At 38.4% G+C, this 19,565-nt stretch overlaps 1 long non-coding RNA gene across 1 annotated transcript in view; it reads right to left on the reverse strand.

Moving 5' to 3' along the window:
• Positions 1-4,385: 4,385 nt before the first annotated feature.
• The window catches only part of LOC114901234, an 82,050-nt gene continuing 66,870 nt past the window's right edge, over positions 4,386-19,565 (reverse strand). Inside the window, exon 3 of the long non-coding RNA XR_003795084.1 lies at positions 4,386-4,644. This is a non-coding gene — a long non-coding RNA (uncharacterized LOC114901234). The remainder of the gene's footprint in view (positions 4,645-19,565) is intronic.

A 19,565-nucleotide genomic window follows, 5' to 3' on the forward strand; every position in this document is an offset into this window, starting at 1 on the left:
AGAAATGAGAGAGAACTAGCCTGGTAAGGGGTATGCAGTTTGGGCCAGGTGCGGGTAAGCAGAATCACAAGCAGAGGGGAACAGCAGGTGTACAGGCCTTGGGCTGGAAGAGAAACTGGCCATTTTAGAGAGAAGGCCTATGTGACTGGGACAGAGTGAAGGGAAAGAAGGTGTGAGAAAAACTCGAGAACTATTTGGGCCAGAGCACACAGACCCTTTTGGCTTTTAGCTAAGATAAAGGAATGCCATGGACTCGTTTTAAGCTAGTAAGTGATAGTATTGAATTTGGATTTTGAAACAACAAATTCGCTGGCTCCAGTATGGTGGAGGCCTCGTTTGGATTCCTGCTTCAGTTTCTGCTGGATCCATGTGATTGAAGGTAAACACCTTATATCACTGGCAGGACTCAGTCATTCTCCTGAAGAGTGACTGAAATGAGGAAATGCTCTTACATAGGAGGATCTGCTCTTAGGGCAGGATTCACAGCAGAGCGAGGAAATGGGTTGATATTTTCATGAAGTGGTGAGAATCTTTAGAGAATGAGGAAATGTAAAAGAGGAGTCAAGGTAGGGGAGAATCTGTCTAACGAAGAGAAAAGGAGGGGGAGAGGAAAGAGAGGCTGAGAGCCTGGCTTCCTAAGAAACCTTTTGGTCAAGCCAGTGGGTACAGAAATCAGAATGAACCAGGCAAAACCCAGGGGTAAGGCATTAGCAGAGACTTCAGTTGAAATGTGGAAGGAAAACATAGCTCTCTAGGCAGTCCAAAGTGGACCAAATAGCCCACAAATTGCACAACACAGCAACTAAAATCCTCTAGCCTCTGGGAGGCCTGAGTGCGCCTAGACTCAGCCCATGATTAACCTCTCCTTCTTCTTAGAAAATCAGAGTCATGATCTGTGACTTGTGGTACCAACATCATAATGGCTCCTGCTGGGTAATTCTCACACGCCACTCCATGCTCCCTGGGCTCTGGCCCCGGTCTCAGCTCAGTAAACATACTTGACAAGACTATCATGACTCTTAAAGAACCAACTTTCCCTTCACCTATTATCTAGCAGTATGTTTTTCCTTCTCATGCTTTGAATAGATGTTTACTTTCTAAGACAAAGGGGAAAGAAAATGAATTCTGAGACTCAGTTTGCAGTTGGTGAAATGCTTTGCAATCAGAGGGGGAGAGAACTTTTCTGGAAAACAATGATTTTATTTGGCTTTTTCAAAAAGTATGTATTACCATAAGAATGACTCAGCTGCTAGCACAAACACAGTTGCAGAGAAGAACCTGACTGAAGCATAATTGATTATGCTGGACAATTACAAATGCCCTTATTAAATAATCGCATTTAAACCACATGATAGTTTTACAACTGATTTATAAAAACAAAATTGTGAAAGTTTAAGTGACATAATTGTTCTCAGCATCACTACAATTTTCAAATGAAGCAATTTAGCTTTAGAAACAATTTCACTTCTCATTGCGATGTTATTTTGGTGTCGGGCTGCAAGCTTCTGTTCCACTCCAGAGTTCTAGGAATGATGGTTAACACTTCCCTCTCCTTGGTTAAGCCAATGATGCATTTTTCTAATATACCAGTCCTTCACATTCTGCTGCAGATCCAGCAGGTTATAAAAAGAATGATTTGTAGGCCTCCAACTATTTACATGGTTTCCATTTAATGAGACTATTAGCTTCTGCATAGATGTGGGAAATGTAAATCTTTCTGAGACTGGGGGTATTGGTGAACTCAGAATAAAAATGGCAAAAACAAAGTATCTTGTGTTTGAAGGTATCAACCAATAATGTTAAGACTTTGCATAGTTTTCTCTCAGAACTATATCCCTACCGGAAACCATAAGGGAAATGGCCCGCTATCTCTGGCACATCTCCTGGAATGTTAATCAAAAGTCTGTATTTTCAGGTGCATGAATAAAGACCTTGAAACATTCAACAGATAAAAGCCAATGCCATTAACATTCCTTTATTTAGTTTCTGTGAATTAAATGGTTTTATACAACTACTGTCTCAGTATCACACTCACAACTCCCAAAGCATGTTCTACACTGGTAATAAGAGCTAAACCTTCTGTATTTCATTTCAGTCTTGCTGATAGCATTTATCAGCAAAATCTGTCTAAAAACAGAATATGCAACTTAAGCCTGATCATAACTGGGCTGCAGAGGAGGAAAGTGGGGGATTATCTGGAGACTGGGAGCACAAATATAAGATTGTATTGTCATTGTGTGCTATAGGCCTTTTACAAACTATAGTGTAAGCCCCAGCTGACAGGCCTTTTCACAACTGACAGAGGAAAATATGAAACTTAAATTCTTCATGACAGATAAATCTGCTGAATGAAAGGAAGACCAATAGGATAATGGTGGGACAAAAAACATATTGCTTTTTGGTAACTCCCTTAAATCTACCTCTTTTGTAAATATACAAAATAGGCATTCAATGAATATCTTCTAAACTCCTATCAGCTTTGCTAAGCAAGCTGTTAAGTTGGAATGATAAAAATAAGCATCTTTTCTTCAGCAGATGAATACAGAGTCTTCTAAAACAGGGGTGGCAGATTAAATTTAATATGTGGGCATGAAAGATGCTTCCTGGATGACTATCAACTGGAGTGGATTTCCTGAACCAAAGTTGACATATTACTATTGTAGAAGGCTGATTAATTGAGATATTAAATATACCTAATCCACCATGATTGGGATCTTTGTCAAAGTTTTTAAAAATATGACTATAAGTAATTGCTCTTTTCTGTCAGTGGGTCCCAAGTCCATGAAATGTAACCAGAGGCCATCTTTTAGGATTAATATCATTGGCCTTTCCAGTGGTGATACATACTTTTTACCCTTGTCAAGGGCCCTAGGGTTCTTTGCCTTTCTCATGCTAGTTTAGTATTGGCATTTTTCCCTAGGAAAATTCACCCTGGTTGGCTATACTAGTTCTGCCCAGTTCCAGTGGTGCCAATGGTAAACGACCTCAAACCATGAGAGGCCAGATTAAACTGAAAAGTACAGTTTCTTGTATAGGTTTTTAATCCTTGTGGCTATTTAGCTATTTATTGTGTCACCTCACTGCTCCTGGAGGAAGCTTTCTGAGCAGCAGCACCTCTAGGCGGAGAGGAGGGATTAATGCAGGTTCCTCAGTAGAGGCTGCCTCTCCTGTTAATGGATGGCTGAAGTACCTTGGCAAATCCCAGCTTGAGTTCATAGACAGGTCTTGTTGAGATATCCTGAAGCAAGTTACAGTACCCAAGAGCAGATCTGCCTTAAACTGTCACTTTCCATGGTTGCCAAGTAATTCATGGCTAATCTTCAGCACCGAACTCAAGGTGAGAACTAGAGAGGGAGGGAGGGAGGGAGGGAGGGAGGGAGAGAGAGAGAGAGAGAGAGAGAGAGAAACAGAGGGAGAATGAATGAGTGAAAGAAAAGATGAAACAGGTTAAGAGTGCTGTGGGTCATTTTTCTGACCAGTATGGGTTCGTCCATTAGCCAGACAGTCCTGAAATGTCTGGCAGCAGGACTAGGACATAGTCTCAGGCCATGGGGATCTCCCACTGAATCACAGGGAAGAGGAAGAAAGACAGTGAGAGTTAGACTATGAAAAGGAAGAGGGCCTGGAGGAGAAGGAGGAGGGGAGCCAGCCTAGAGTCTGAGAGAAGAATCCAGGCGCCATGGTGTAACAGCTGCCTCAGGTATGCTAGCCAGTCTCAGCTCGTTCCCAGCTCTTTCTGGCAAGCCCCAGGCTCAGGCACACAAACAACATACTCGTGCACGCACACCCCCGCGTGCGTGCACACATGCAAACACTCACACACACTCTCAGAGCCATGTCTGTTGTAAAGAAGCTTCTGGCCTGTCCACAATAGTGTTTTTCAGATACTCACCGTGAGAACTGGGCTTGCTGGGCAATTTTTTCCATAACTGTGGTAAAACTGCCTAAGACCTTGGTAAATAACAAAATCTACTCAAATACAAAGGGATTTAACTTACTTTAAAGGTTATTATGTTTTGTCTGCTGGATTAAAATTGCTTCCAAAGTTATTAGAGAAACTTAACATTAGCACTTACTTTTCTATAAAGAAACAAACCACACACACACAAAGGTGCAGCATTATACAGTAATTATCCAAAATGCTACCGCTTGGAATAATAAGGATGCTGTGTGTTTACGTAGAATCTTTCTTTTCCAAAGAATTCAAATAGCTACACCACTCATATCCCATTATTCCTATCAACAGTCTTCTATGAGCTATGCGGGTGGCAAGGATAATTATCTACATTAGATAGGAGGAATAACTGAGGCACAGAGAAACATTCAGGATCACACAATAAGGAAACAGCAATTGTCGATTTACTATATAAAACATTTTACCTGTCTAGAGTTTTGCTGTTTAAGTAACATATATATTTCTCTTTTCCACTTGATTCTCTAAAGACAATTTGCAGCATCTTTCCTTTTTGGGGACTCATCTCTGACCCCTTCTTTGTGTGCAATCTCTACCTTAGCACTTATCAGAGTTGTAATACTTCATTTATTTGCCTACCTCTTTCCTGATATTATATTCTTCTTGAGGGCCAGCACTTGCTCATCTCTGTACCTCCAATGCTTGAAAAATAGCTGATGCTTCTTAAATGTCTGTTGGTTGAATGAATGAAAGAAAAAACAATGAATAAATTAATGGACAATCTTCTAAGAAGAATTTCTGACAAGGTAACAGTAAATGCAAATTTGGGCTTAAACTAAATACGTCTTATCTGATTTTACCTTTGCTGTGACAAATATGTCCACCTCACAAGTCTTTTAAAAATCCAGTGAATACATTTAGAGCTGATTCCTTCCCTGCCTGGGCTGTTGAATTTACTGTTTGGAACAATAAACTGAGACTTGCGAATATATAGGGCTCCAGATGGTCTACTGTAATTATTTTCCCCATAGCCTTCTTTTTTTGATATCTAAGAGAAAGCATTTAGATATGGAGGTTTTGGGGAGTGTTAATATATAGTTATTATGCTGTCCCCAAAACCCTTTCCTCTGTGTATTGAATCTTAAAGCCAGATTGTTACTTGGGGTAAGGGGTATAAACCCCCAAATAACAATAGGAACAATGATTGCTCTTCAAGGAGACTACAAATCTAACTCTCTTTTATACATTTTTCAGTGATCAACACAAAAAAGGCAAGGTAATATATGTTCATCTTTACCAGATGTACTTTATGTATCCCCTTACGTTGGAAGCCTAGCAGGAGTAGAATGTCACAACAGACATTTACTGAAATACCTGGGGAAATGTAACAAAAAGTGTTAGAGGAAAATGGTCTTTCAGCTAAATTACCTAATATATTTGCTAATGGTATCTGATTTAAAAGCCATAAAAATACCAAGTTAAAAGCACATTAGAAGATGTGTTATATTTATAAGTGTTTGTCACCTTGGCAACAAAAGCTATATTCCAAATCTAACACTAGCTATGATGGGCCAAGACCTTTTAAAATTGGTAAATACTCTTTATGGCAATGATCTGCTTTCAGCTACTGAATGTTAGAACTAGAAAAGGCAAGTTCTTCATTGCATAACAAGTTTTTTTTTCTTGTTGTTTGTTTGTTTGTTTTGCTAGCTTTCTACTATGGGTAAGCTTTTTCTTTCTATTAGTTATGATGGTTTATCATTAACAAGAAAAACATTGCATTTTCAAATAAAGCATCAGTCTTAATTTTTCCCTTCTTGTACTCAGAAATGCAGATATAATAACTTGAAGGTTCCTAAAGATAGAGTTTATCTATCAACTTTACATTTCAGTTTATCAACCACATCATGGACCCTGGTCCATGGATGAAATACCACAGGTGTACACTATAAAATTGACCTTATGCTACAAAAATCATCCTCCTAGAACACAAACACAGTAAGATAAGCAAAATGAGAAGACAGAAAAACACACAGCAGATGAAGGAGCAAGATAAAAACCCACCAGACCTAACAAATGAAGAGGAAATAGGCAGTCTACCTGAAAAAGAATTCAGAATAATGATACTAAAGATGATCCAAAATCTTGGAAATAGAATAGAGAAAATGCAAGAAACATTTAACAAGGACCTAGAAGAACTAAAGATGAAACAAGCAATGATGAACAACACAATAAATGAAATTAAAAATACTCTAGATGGGATCAATAGCAGAATAACTGAGGCAGAAGAATGGATAAGTGACCTGGAAGATAAAATAGTGGAAATAACTACTGCAGAGCAGAATAAAGAAAAAAGAATGAAAAGAACTGAGGACAGCCTCAGAGACCTCTGGGACAACATTAAACGCACCAACATTCGAATTATAGGGGTTCCAGAAGAAGAAGAGAAAAAGAAAGGGACTGAGAAAATATTTGAAGAGATTATAGTTGAAAACTTCCCTAATATGGGAAAGGAAACAGTTAATCAAGTCCAGGAAGCACAGAGAGTCCCATACAGGGTAAATCCAAGGAGAAACACGCCAAGACACATATTAATAAAACTGTCAAAAATGAAAAACAAAGAAAACATATTAAAAGCAGCAAGGGAAAAACAACAAATAACACACAAGGGAATCCCCATAAGGTTAACAGCTGATCTTTCAGCAGAAAGTCTGCAAGCCAGAAGGGACTAGCAGGACATATTTAAAGTGATGAAGAAGAAAAACTGACAACCAAGATTACTCTACCCAGCAAGTATCTCATTCAGATTTGATGGAGAAATTAAAACCTTTACAGACAAGCAAAAGCTGAGACAGTTCAGTACCACCAAACCAGCATTACAACAAATGCTAAAGGACCTTCTCTAGACAAGAAACACAAGAGAAGGAAAAGACTTACAATAACAAACCCAAAACAATTAAGAAAATGGGAATAGGAACATACATATCGATAATTACCTTAAATGTAAATGGATTAAATGCTCCCACCAAAAGACACAGATTGGCTGAATGGATACAAAAACAAGACCCTTATATATGCTGTCTACAAGAGATACACTTCAGACCTAGAGACACATACACACTGAAAGCGAGGGGATGGAAAAAATTATTCCCTGCAAATGGAAACCAAAAGAAAGCAGGAGTAGCAATTCTCATATCAGAGAAAATAGATTTTAAAATAAAGACTATTAGAAGAGACAAAGAAGGACACTACATAATGATCAAGGGATTGACCCAAGAAGAAGATACAACAATTGTAAATATTTATGCACCCAACAAAGGAGGACCTCAATACATAAGGCAAATACTAACAGCCATAAAAGGGGAAATCGACAGTAACACATTCATAGTAGGGGACTTTAACACCCCACTTTCACCAATGGACAGATCATACAAAATGAAAATAAATAAGGAAACACAAGCTTTAAATGATACATTAAACAAGATGGACTTAATTGATATTTATAGGACATTCCATTCAAAAAGAACAGAATACACATTTTTCTCAAGTGCTCATGGAACATTATCCAGGATAGATCATATCTTGGGTCACAAATCAAGCATTGGTAAATTTTAAAAATTTGAAATTGTATCAAGTGTCTTTTCCAACCACAACGCTATGAGACTAGACATCAATTACAGGAAAAGATCTGTAAAAAATACAAACACATGGAGGCTAAACAATATACTACTTAAGAACGAAGTGATCACTGAAAAAATCAAAGAGGAAATAAAAAAATACCTAGAAACAAATGACAATGGAGACACGACGACCCAAAACCTATGGGATGCAGCAAAAGCAGTTCTAAGAGGGAAGTTTATAGCAATACAATCCTACCTTAAGAAACAGGAAACATCTCGAATAAACAACCTAACCTTGCACCTAAAGCACTTAGAGAAAGAAGAACAAAAAAACCCCAAAGTTATCAGAAGGAAAGAAATCATAAAGATCAGATCAGAAATAAATGAAAAAGAAATGAAGGAAACGATAGTAAAGATCAATAAAACTAAAAGCTGGTTCTTTGAGAAGATAAACAAAATTGATAAAGCATTAGCCAGACTCATCAAGAAAAAAGCGAGAAGACTCAAATCAATAGAATTAGAAATGAAAAAGGAGAAGTAACAACTGACACTGCAGAAATACAAAAGATAATGAGAGATTACTACAAGCAACTCTATGCCAATAAAATGGACAACCTGGAAGAAATGGACAAATTCTTACAAATGCACAACCTGCCAAGACTGAATCAGGAAGAAATAGAAAAGATGAACAGACCAATCACAAGCACTGAAATTGAAACTGTGATTAAAAATCTTCCAACAAACAAAAGCCCAGGACCAGATGGTTTCACAGGCGAATTCTATCAAACATTTAGAGAAGACCTAACACCTATCATTCTCAAACTCTTCCAAAATATAGCAGAGGGAGGAACACTCCCAAACTCATTCTACGAGGCCACCATCACCCTGATACCAAAACCAGACAGTGATGCCACAAAAAAAGAAAACTACAGGCCAATATCACTGATGAACATAGATGCAAAAATCCTCAACAAAATACTAGCAAACAGAATCCAACAGTACATTATAAGGATCATACACCATGATCAAGTGGGGTTTTTTCCAAGAATGCAAGGATTCTTCAATATACGCAAATCAATCAATGTGATACACCATATTAACAAATTGAAGGAGAAAAACCATATGATCATCTCAATAGATGCAGAAAAGGCTTTCGACAAAATTCAACACCCATTTATGATAAAAACCCTGCAGAAAGTAGGCATAGAGGGAACTTTCCTCAACATAATAAAGGCCATATATGACAAACCCACAGCCAACATCAACCTCAATGGTGAAAAACTGAAAGCATTTCCACTAAGATCAGGAACAAGACAAGGTTGCCCACGCTCACTACTCTTATTCAACATAGTTTTGGAAGTTTTAGCCACAGCAATCAGAGAAGAAAAGGAAATAAAAGGAATCCAAATCGGAAAAGAAGAAGTAAAGCTGTCAGTGTTTGCAGATGACATGATACTATACATAGAGAATCCTGAAGATGCTACCAGAAAACTACTAGAGCTAATCAATGCATTTGGTAAAGTTGCAGGATACAAAATTAATGCACAGAAATCTCTGGCATTCTTATACACTAATGATGAAAAATCTGAAAGTGAAATCAAGAAAACACTCCCATTTACCACTGCAACAAAAAGAATAAAATATCTAGGAATAAACCTACCTAAGGAGACAAAAGACCTGTATGCAGAAAATTATAAGACACTGATGAAAGAAATTAAAGATGATACAAATAGATGGAGAGATATACCATGTTCTTGGATGGGAAGAAACAACATTGTGAAAATGACTCTACTACCCAAAGCAATCTACAGATTCAATGCAATCCCTATCAAACTACCACTGGCATTTTTCACAGAACTAGAACAAATAATTTCACAATTTGTATGGAAACACAAAAGACCCCGAATAGCCAAAGCAATTTTGAGAACAAAAAACGGAGCCGGAGGAATCAGGCTCCCCAACTTCAGACTATACTACAACGCTACAGTAATCAAGACAGTATGGTACTGGCACAAAAACAGAAACATAGATCAATGGAACAGGACAGAAAGCCCAGAGATAAACCCACGCACATATGGTCACTTTATCTTTGATAAAGGAGGCAGGAATGTACAGTGGAGAAAGGACAGCCTCTTCAATAAGTGGTGATGGGAAAACTGGACAGGTACACATAAAAGTATGAGATTAGAACACTCCCTAACACCATACACAAAACTAAGCTCAAAATAGATTAAAGACCTAGATGTAAGGCCAGAAACTATCAAACTCTTAGAGGAAAACATAGGCAGAACACTCTATGATAAATCACAGCAAGATCCTTTTTGACCCACCTCCTAGAGAAATGGAAATAAAAACAAAAATAAACAAATGGGACCTAATGAAACTTCAAAGCTTTTGCATAGCAAAGGAAACCATAAACAAGACGAAAAGACAACCCTCAGAATGGGAGAAAATATTTGCAAATGAAGCAACTGGCAAAGGATTAATCTCCAAAATTTACAAGCAGCTCATGCACCTCAATAACAAAAAAGCAAACAACTCGATCCAAAAACGGGCAGAAGACCTAAATAGACATTTCTCCAAAGAAGATATACAGACTGCCAACAAACACATGAAAGAATGCTCAACGTCATTAATCATTAGAGAAATGCAAATGAAAACTACAATGAGATATCATCTCACACCAGTCAGAATGGCCATCATCAAAAAATCTAGAAACAATAAATGCTGGAGAGGGTGTGGAGAAAAGGGAACACTCTTGCACTATTGCTGGGAATGTAAATTGGTACTGCCACTATGGAGAACAGTATGGAGGTTCCTTAAAAAACTGAAAATAGAACTACCATACCACCCAGCAATCCCACTATTGGGCATATAACCTGAGAAAACCATAATTCAAAAAGAGTCATGTACCAAAATGTTCATTGCAGCTCTATTTACAATAGCCAGGAGATGGAAACAACCTTAGTGTCCATCATCGGATGAATGGATAAAGAAGATGTGGCACATATATACAATGGAATATTAGCCATAAAAAGAAATGAAATTGAGCTATTTGTAATGAGGTGGATGGACCTAGAGTCTGTCATACAGAGTGACGTACGTCAGAAAGAGAAAGACAAATATCGTATGCTAACATATATATATGGAATTTAAGAAAAAAAAATGTCATGAAGAACCTAGGGGTAAGAAAGGAATAAAGACACAGACCTACTAGAGAATGGACTTGAGGATATGGGGAGGGGGAAGGGTAAGCTGTGACAAAGCGAGAGAGTGGCATGGAGATATATACATTACCAAACGTAAGTAGATAGCTAGTGGGAAGCAGCCGCATAGCACAGGGAGATCAGCTCGGTGCCTTGTGACCACCTAGAGGGGTGGGATAGGGAGGGTGGGAGGGAAGGAGACGCAAGAGGGAAGAGATATGGGAACATGTATATGTATAACTGACTCACTTTGTTATAAAGCAGAAACTAGCACACCATTATAAAGCAATTATATTCCAATAAAGATGTTAAAAAAAAAATCATCCTCCTAAACAGCTGGGTGGAATATGTTTAGTTTTATAGGGGATCTTACACATGTAAGTTTTCATACACCTTTACCTTCCTAGTGAGCTGCATGAGGACTGAAACATTACCTTTCACTGTGTCTCACTAAAATTCTGCTTCCTACTTAAAACTAGTAAAAATGGATGATTTGGTAATGGAAACCCATGTTTTAAAAGGTGGATTTCAGATGGACCTGAAGGAGGTTTAGATATGGACTCTTACCATTCTTTGCTCATTTCCTAAGCTCCAATCTGATTTCCAAATCCTATTTTAAGATGTTTGGGCTATGTGCCAGTCAAAGATTATAATTCCAAGAGTCTAACTAGATTCCCATGTGGTTGAACCAATTTTCAGAAGTAAACCATGGAAAAGGTCTGGGTAAACACACATTCTCTGTGGGCTGTGGCTATTCACTGAGAGCCTAGACAAGTTGTCTCTGCAGCCAGCTTGGGAAAACCCAAGCCCAACTCGTGATTTGTAATCATGCTCAGCAGGTTCTCAAACAGACGGGCAACTCAAAGGGCTGAAGACTATCCCTCCTAAGTAACCTTCTCTAACACAAGTAGAGCATGTCCTTCTGCCCAGAAGAATCAGTAAAAATGCCCTACCATAAAAGCAGAGGCTAAATAGTGCCAGGAAGTATATAATTGCTTTCTTTTTATTTTCTAAAGAATAAGGTCTTCTCAGTGAACACAGAAAATAAGGTTTAGTTTATGAGACAGGGACATTAATAGTGCAGAAAGAGAATGTTCTGAAAGAGAACATAAGCCTCCAGCTTGGAACTAATAAATTAAGGTTGCAGCTTTGAGTTCAAATATAAACCTACAAACCATGTGAACAAAGCTGACAAAATATACTCAAACGTAGTTAACCAGATTTACCTTCCATTGACTGAAGCCGAGGAATCACATGGATTGACATGTATTCTAGCAGTTAAACACATTTTTCATTTAATTGATAAATGTAACTCACCTCTGGAGAATGTGTTCTGGTTATATCACATTACCACTAAGCCCTTTGTTTAACTCCTAACAAATCATTTACCAAGTCATAATCTGTTGGAAAAAAACTCTGTCCATTTTTGCCTTAATATGACTTTTAAATAGCTTTGATGGAAAATTACAGCACCTTGTTTTAAAATCATCATATATCTATTATTTAAAGTGCTGACTACATAATCTCATTTTACACTCCAGAAAATACAAGCAAAAGGCTACTGATGGCCCGAATTTCACCAAATGCAAAGACACAAGATACTTCAAAATAACTGCCTTAGCTGAGAGACAAATACAACATGTAGCACCATTCAAATTTCTTCCTAAGGGGATAATGAACCCACGAGGGAATAGACTGATTTTTTTCTTTTTTCTTTTTTTTTTTTTTTGCGGTACGCGGGCCTCTCACTGTTGTGGCCTCTCCCATTGCGGAGCACAGGCTCCGGACGCGCAGGCTCAGCGGCCATGGCTCATGGGCCCAGCCACTCCGCGGCATGTGGGATCTTCCTGGACCGGGGCACGAACCTGCGTCCCCTGCATCGGCAGGTGTACTCTCAACCACTGCGCCACCAGGGAAGCCCTAGACTGATTTTTTTTTGCTCAAATGTATACCCTCTACATAGTAGGCAAGCAATAAATATTTGTAGAATTGAAAATGAATATTACAAAGATGAACTTCAGTAAGTCTACTTTATGCATTCCACATGCTATCCACAAATTAAGGAATGGTTGTCTACACAAATATGTAGCCAAGAAGAGATATCAGAAGTAGGAGTAAAATAAAATAACATGATCCTTTTCCATTTTGTTGATGTTTTTGTGTGAACACGTTTGCCTTCTAGACCTGAAAGACGAGTAAAAATTAGGTAAAGAGGATGGGACCATAGTAGTGTAACCCAAGGTGGAAAGTGAGAATTAGAATGGCAGGAACATTAAGGAGACTTGCCTTTCTAGAGTGAAAGTTGTAGGTTTAAGTGAGGAGGAAATGTATTTAAGTAGGTAGGGTGGGGCCAGCCGTAGACCAAGAACGGAAACTATTTGTGAAGAGCCAGGCCTTGCACAGTTTCCCTCAGGTGATTCCTCATGACACAACTTTGCAGTGGGTATGATTTTCCTTACTTACAGATTGGAGAGAGTCTCAGAAAGTTTAAATGCCTAACCTGGTGGTTCTCTGCAAGTAAAGATGAGACATAATCCAACATTCTTTCCACTACACTATATTGTATTGAAATATTGTATTGAATATTGTATTGAAATATTGTATTGAAAACCTGGCAGACAGACATAGAGATTAACATGCATAGAAAGCATTTAAACCAAGTCCAGAAAAATCAAATCTAAATAAACAATTAAAAAATACAAATGGCTCAAGAGGGCCCCTAACTGCCCTGGGATTTTTCCATGTGTGAAATGAGCAACATCAGCACATAATCACGTTCTTAACCTCAACAGGGTGACCTGATTAACTTTCAGTTATACATTTCAAAGTAGTACTGATTAAGACTTTGCTGCTTAGAGTGTTACTGTTCATCATTCCAGAAAACCTCAGGTCTGATTTGGAAAACATAAAATATTCTAAAGGTGGATCTGGTTACAGAAATTTAGACATTGTCTTTTACTGGCAACCTGACAAATCTGCTGCCTACTCTCCTCCCTTTGTGGTTTGCATGCTGCTTCCATATACGACACTGGCATCCCATTCGGAAGTTGTTTGTTGTGCTTTGGTTTATGTTTCATACAACAACTTCCCTGAGCCACTTCTAAGAGAGGATAATAATGACAAATTTGAAATTTTCTCCCCAGAAAAGGAGGCTGTGGTGAGAATGCGAGACATTTAAGCAACTACCATTAAAGGCATTTTAATTTTATGTTGACAAACACGGTTTTCCAAATGATTTACAGTGAAGTTTCTGGGCTGACAGCCATACAGCCTGTCTAGGTCTATGTTTTCTGGTTCTACCAAAGTGCTAATGAAATCTTCATTCTTCCACTGGTTACTTTCAGTGGGGGACCTAATAATGTCTTGAAAATCACAGTGCTATTTGGGTTCCTGGTTCCGCAGCTTGTGCTCTCACCTTCCTGGAGTGCCTCGTCCCCATCTCTTAGACCAGGCTGCCCTAATCCCAAACGCTAATAATGGCAGACCTGAGAGAGGAGTGCTTTAAGGTGCACTGGCCCCATGCTCAGCAGCACGCATATCCTCCCAGCAAAAGCGGCCTAGCTCTCAGGCCCCAGTTCTGCAACCTGGAGTTTTATCTTGTTTCAGATTCAGTCTCCACTAACTTTAATGTTTTCCTATGTTGGGGCAGGACAGGAATAAAGATGCAGACGTAGAGAATGGACTTGAGGACACAGGGAGGGGGAAGGGTAAACTGGGATGAAGTGAGAGAGTGGCATGGACGTATATACACTGCCAAATGTAAAATAGTTAGCTAGTGGGAAGCAGCTGCATAGCACAGGGAGATCAGCTTGGTGCTTTGTGACCACCTAGAGAGGTGGGATAGGGAGGGTGGGAGGGAGATGCAGGAGGGAGGAGATATGGGGATATATGTATATGTATAGCTGATTCACTTTGGTATAACTAACACACCATTGTAAAGCAATTATACTCTAATAAAGGTGTTAAAAAAATGTTTTCCTATGTTGAATGCCATCTGTCTTTTTAGCTTGATAGATACCCAGTCTCTCTTGAAGAGTGAAGCTCTGTCATGCTTTTGTTACTTTTTCCTCTCTGGCCTCGTGTTATACACAGGTTCTGCAACTTCCCTGGTGCTTAATGACTGCCCTTCTACTTGTCTAGATTTTTAGTTTTGTTTTCAGTATTATTTTGTATGATACCCTCATTTTACAGACAAGAAAATTGAAACATAAGAAAGTTGGAAGGTTTGCCTAAGGTCTCAACACTGATGACTGGAACTTAGGTCTGTGAAGTTTGAGACATATATGCTTTATATATTGTTGGGTTAAGGCTATTAGATGTTTCCTTTTAAGATATTCACTTTTACTTGCATTGTATCTAATATGTCAAGAAATCTTTGGGAAAGTAAGTTGTCCCCAAACTTAAAAAAAATGTTAAAAATAAAAAGCAAAAAACCTACCCTTGTTCAAGGATATTAGTCCATAGGAGGTTTAGTTTATATAATTTTAAGAAGCACATTTTTTAAGAAAGCATGAGCTTGTTTTATCAGTCATCCTGTTTCTAAACTGTTATTATGATAGACCTCCATTTTATTAAAACGTTCTCTTTCCCTTTAGAAGAATTTTTGCTATAATATAAAAAGTGAGGAATTGTTTTCCATTTCAAAAGTTGGTTTTTACTATTCTAGTGTGTGAATTCTAGCTGAGAGCATGCCCATTTTTATTTATCCACATCTATGTCTCACCCTATTATTTCCCTCTTCAGTCTACCTAGAACAGTACTATCACTCCAATGGAAGGATTTTTTCACCAGTTTCCTCCCTAGGCCATTAATATGTCAATAGACCTCTGCTAAGTCTATTATAGTTTAAGACACCTTACTTTATATTAAAATACAATTAGATACACAGTTATTTAAAAAAATCAATAACTATGTTATGTTTTAAATGCTTCACATTTATGGGAACTAGAGATGTCATATGTTCTTCAAGGGTTTTCATTGAACAAAATTTATAATAAAGCCATAAAACCTTATCACTATGGATCATTTAATCGGAAATGAAAATAATAAGACATTACAATGAGACCTCAGATGATGAGAATTTTTGTTGAATTTTATCCCTCCCACATGTCCTGCCTTTTTCTGGAATGGTAGCAGGTGACACACAACTGGTTGCTCACATTTACAAACTGGGTCTACACAAAACCTTTTCTTAGTCCTTAACTCTGTGTTCCTGTTATGTCCCAGTCATGTGGATGTGACCTGCTGCCACTTATGGAGAAACAATCTCTGAGGCATCTGACTTTTATCTGACTAGACATCTATGTTTTTCAGAAAATAACTGCAGTCAAAGACAGTCTTTTTTCTTTTTATGGTTTTTTATTTTTGTATCTTGTTTAAGAATGTCTTCCCTACTCAACCCTGCTCAGAAGTCTTAAAGCTATTCTACTGTACTTTCTTCTCAAAGTTTTAAAATTTTGAAGTTTTGCCATTCATGGATAAATCAACAAACCATTTTGAAGTGTGTGTGTGTGTGTGTGTGTGTGAGTGTGTGTGTGTGTGTGTGTGTATCAACAGAGTGAAGTAGGGCTTTTAAAGAATTCCTGTAACTAGTTTTCTCAACATATTGGAGTGACTAGTTCATGCTTTCCCAATTGAGCCTCATTGCCAGCCCTGTCATATATGAAGTTTCCATACTGCGTGAGTCTCTTCCTAGCCATTCCATTCTGTTCTGTCAGTTTCCCCAAAGTAATAATATCACTTTACCTTATTTGTGATTGCTTTCAAATACATGTATATCTGATAAGGCAAGTCCCCTCACCTTGTTCTTCTACTTCTTCAGGAGTATCTTGGCTATTCTTAGTTCTTTGTTCTTGCAAATGAATTTTAGAATCAAGCTTTCAATTAAAAAACTATCTGCTGTAACCATACTAATATCAGACAAAAATTGTCATGAGGAAGTCTCCTGAATTACTTTGTAAAATTTGAATTCTTATAATGCAGCACTTATCTACAAAATTTTATAGCTCCTGTATTCTTGATGACATAAGTACATATTTGTTGATGAGTATATAGAGGAAATACAAGTACAAAATTAATTTGATCATCCTTGTTCTATATTAGATTTGCATATTCCTACCTAATTGGCTCATGTGATCCTCTTCTAGATCATTTATATATTTGTATAAGTTAGGGTTCTATGTTAGTCAAGGTTCAATCCAGGAAAGAGAGACCACTTTAGGTATTTATAAGCAGGAAGAATTTATATAGAAAATGAGTTCTTATGAAATCATCAGAAGTGTGGAAGGATCAGGCAGTACTCTGGGTCTTTAGAAGGGATTGCAGAATAATACAAAACTGATTCACAAGCTACTACTACCACTGAGGCACTATTGGAGCCATGCCCGAGTCAAGAACCTGCTACCACTCTGCTGCCACTGCTGCTCTGGCTCTGGGTACCCAAGAAGCTACAATGCAGGGATTAGATCAGAGCAAGCAGCCACTGCTGCTGTTGCTGCCATCACCACCAGTTCTTCTCACCAAGGAAGCTGCCAGTGGACAGCAGGACACTGTTTCAAAGAAATCTGATTTTCACAACCATGTTTTTCAGGAGAGAGTCAAAAAGGGACAGAAAAATGGCCTCTGCCTCACTTCAGTCTAAATCCTATACTGAGGTCTCAAAGTTTTTGTAAAACCTTGAAAGTGGAACACATTTAGTTTGTCAGAATGATAGATTTGAATATTTTAGTACAGATCTTTCACTTATATAGGTAAGTTTTGCTTCATGTTTTAAGTATCTCATTTTACAGGTATAGAAAATAAGGTACTTCAAGGAATATAAAGAAAGAGTTTCCTTTGCATAATGTCACATAAATGGATATAGAACCAGTTATGGAAGCCAGTCTTTTGTCAGTGTTCCTATACATGCCTTAATAATTAAAGAGCTCTGTCTTTAACTGGCTTTCTTATATAGGAAGTATATTTTGGATTCTCATCCATATATAGCACTTATGCACAGTACATTTCAGAGAGCAACCTAACTTACATCTACCTGACTTATCTGATGTTTGCATCCGTAAGGTCCCTAAGCTGTCATGATGACAGCATGATTCAAAATTAATTACAAATGGAAATTCAAAGGCCCCTAGAAAAGAAAGCTTCTCCCACACTGTTCAGAAAAAACTTAATGCAAGTATATGGGAAAGAAAGTTGCTGCCAAAATGCAATTATGACCCACAACAGAATGTGTTCCCCAAAGTCACCACCATGCTATTAGCAAGAATTCTTCAAAATAAATTCTAATGAAGCTCCCAAAACCTTGTAAGGCCGAACATTACCAATAAGAGTTCCTCATTTGCTTGGCTATGGGTCAGGGAAAATCTGAAGGAAATTATTTGTTTCCAAGTCTCTCTTACTCTCACTCCCCCTTCCACGTCACCTCCTGTGATGATGGAGCTGCTGTTACAGTTCTTACTCTCTCTAAGGTCTACTATTTCCCCGTTCTACTAATGCCCAGGATATGGGACTTCCTTTGATCAATGAGTGTTTATAGATGTCATGGGCACTTAAGCTTGAAGCTGTTATATGGTGGAGCTTGTTCTCTCTTGGGCCTCTGCCTTTGCCATGGGAAGAACATGCTTCGGCTAGCCAGCTATTCACAGAAAGATGGGGAACAGAGCCTCTTGGTTGACATATAGACCTGCATTTTGAACCTGAGAAGCCCAGTAGATCCCAGCCAGCCTAGGGCAACTGATCTCCCCCTGATTTGCGTATGCATGAGCAAGCCTAGTACAGATCAGCAGTTGACCTACAGATGTGTGGTAAATATATGATTATTGTTGTATGTCACTGAGATTTTGTGATTGTTTATTATTCTGTGTTATTGCAGCAGTGGCTAACAGATTCACTCCTAATTCTCTCTCTCCTCTCTCTCCCTCTCTCTCTTTCTCTCCTTGTCTTTCTTTATCTTCTTCACCCTTGAGAAGTGTCCCTCCTCAGCTGGTGCTGGTCCCTTAGTTATGTCAGCTGTCTGCTAGATAATAAATCCCAGGTAATCTACTTTTGAAGTTTATTACATCAAAGGAAAGGAATCCACATAAAAGGATTTCAGCAGGCAATTCTCATTAGCAATGCCTCTTTTCTAACAGGCATTTTTGAAATGTTTTTATTATTCACGTGTACATACCACTATCATTGTGATTAATTTTCACTATAACACCATATAAGATGAATCAAGGTATATAATAAAAATGATATTGAGGGTAACTCTGACTTGTAAGCCATTTGTTACCCCATATTATGGTATTTTCTAGGATATAATCAATTGTGAGAGGAGTCTCAAAAAATCTGGACTTCCCTGGTGGCGCAGTGGTTGAGAGTCCACCTGCCGATGCAGGGGACACGGGTTCGTGTCCCGGTCCGGGAAGATCCCACATGCCGCAGAGCGGCTGGGCCCGTGAGCCATGGCCGCTGAGCCTGAACATCCGGAGCCTGTGCTCCACAACGGGAGAGGCCACAGCAGTGACAGGCCCGCGTACCGCAAAAAAAAAAAAAAAAAATCCAAGCCCCCCCATGCAATATATAACATCTTTTTTTCCCCTGATCTCGTTTGTCCTTTTTTTTCCAGCCTGTCTATTATGGAGCAGTTTGCCAGGCACAGAGTTACCATTCCCTTTTCTCCTTTACCACGTAAATGTCAGTTGAAAATGTGCCAAGTTCCAGATACAATAGAATCATAATACTACCACTGTGCTTCTGGATTAATTAATCATAATGAATGAAATTTTTCGTGATTTTGTATGCCAAGCCTGGAAGCATAATTTAATTTCATCTTTGACTTCTGTAGCC

The sequence above is a fragment of the Monodon monoceros genome, unplaced genomic scaffold (genome assembly GCF_005190385.1).
Source record: "Monodon monoceros isolate NGI ecotype Baffin Bay Population unplaced genomic scaffold, NGI_Narwhal_1 Super_Scaffold_2, whole genome shotgun sequence".
NCBI lineage: Eukaryota > Metazoa > Chordata > Mammalia > Artiodactyla > Monodontidae > Monodon > Monodon monoceros.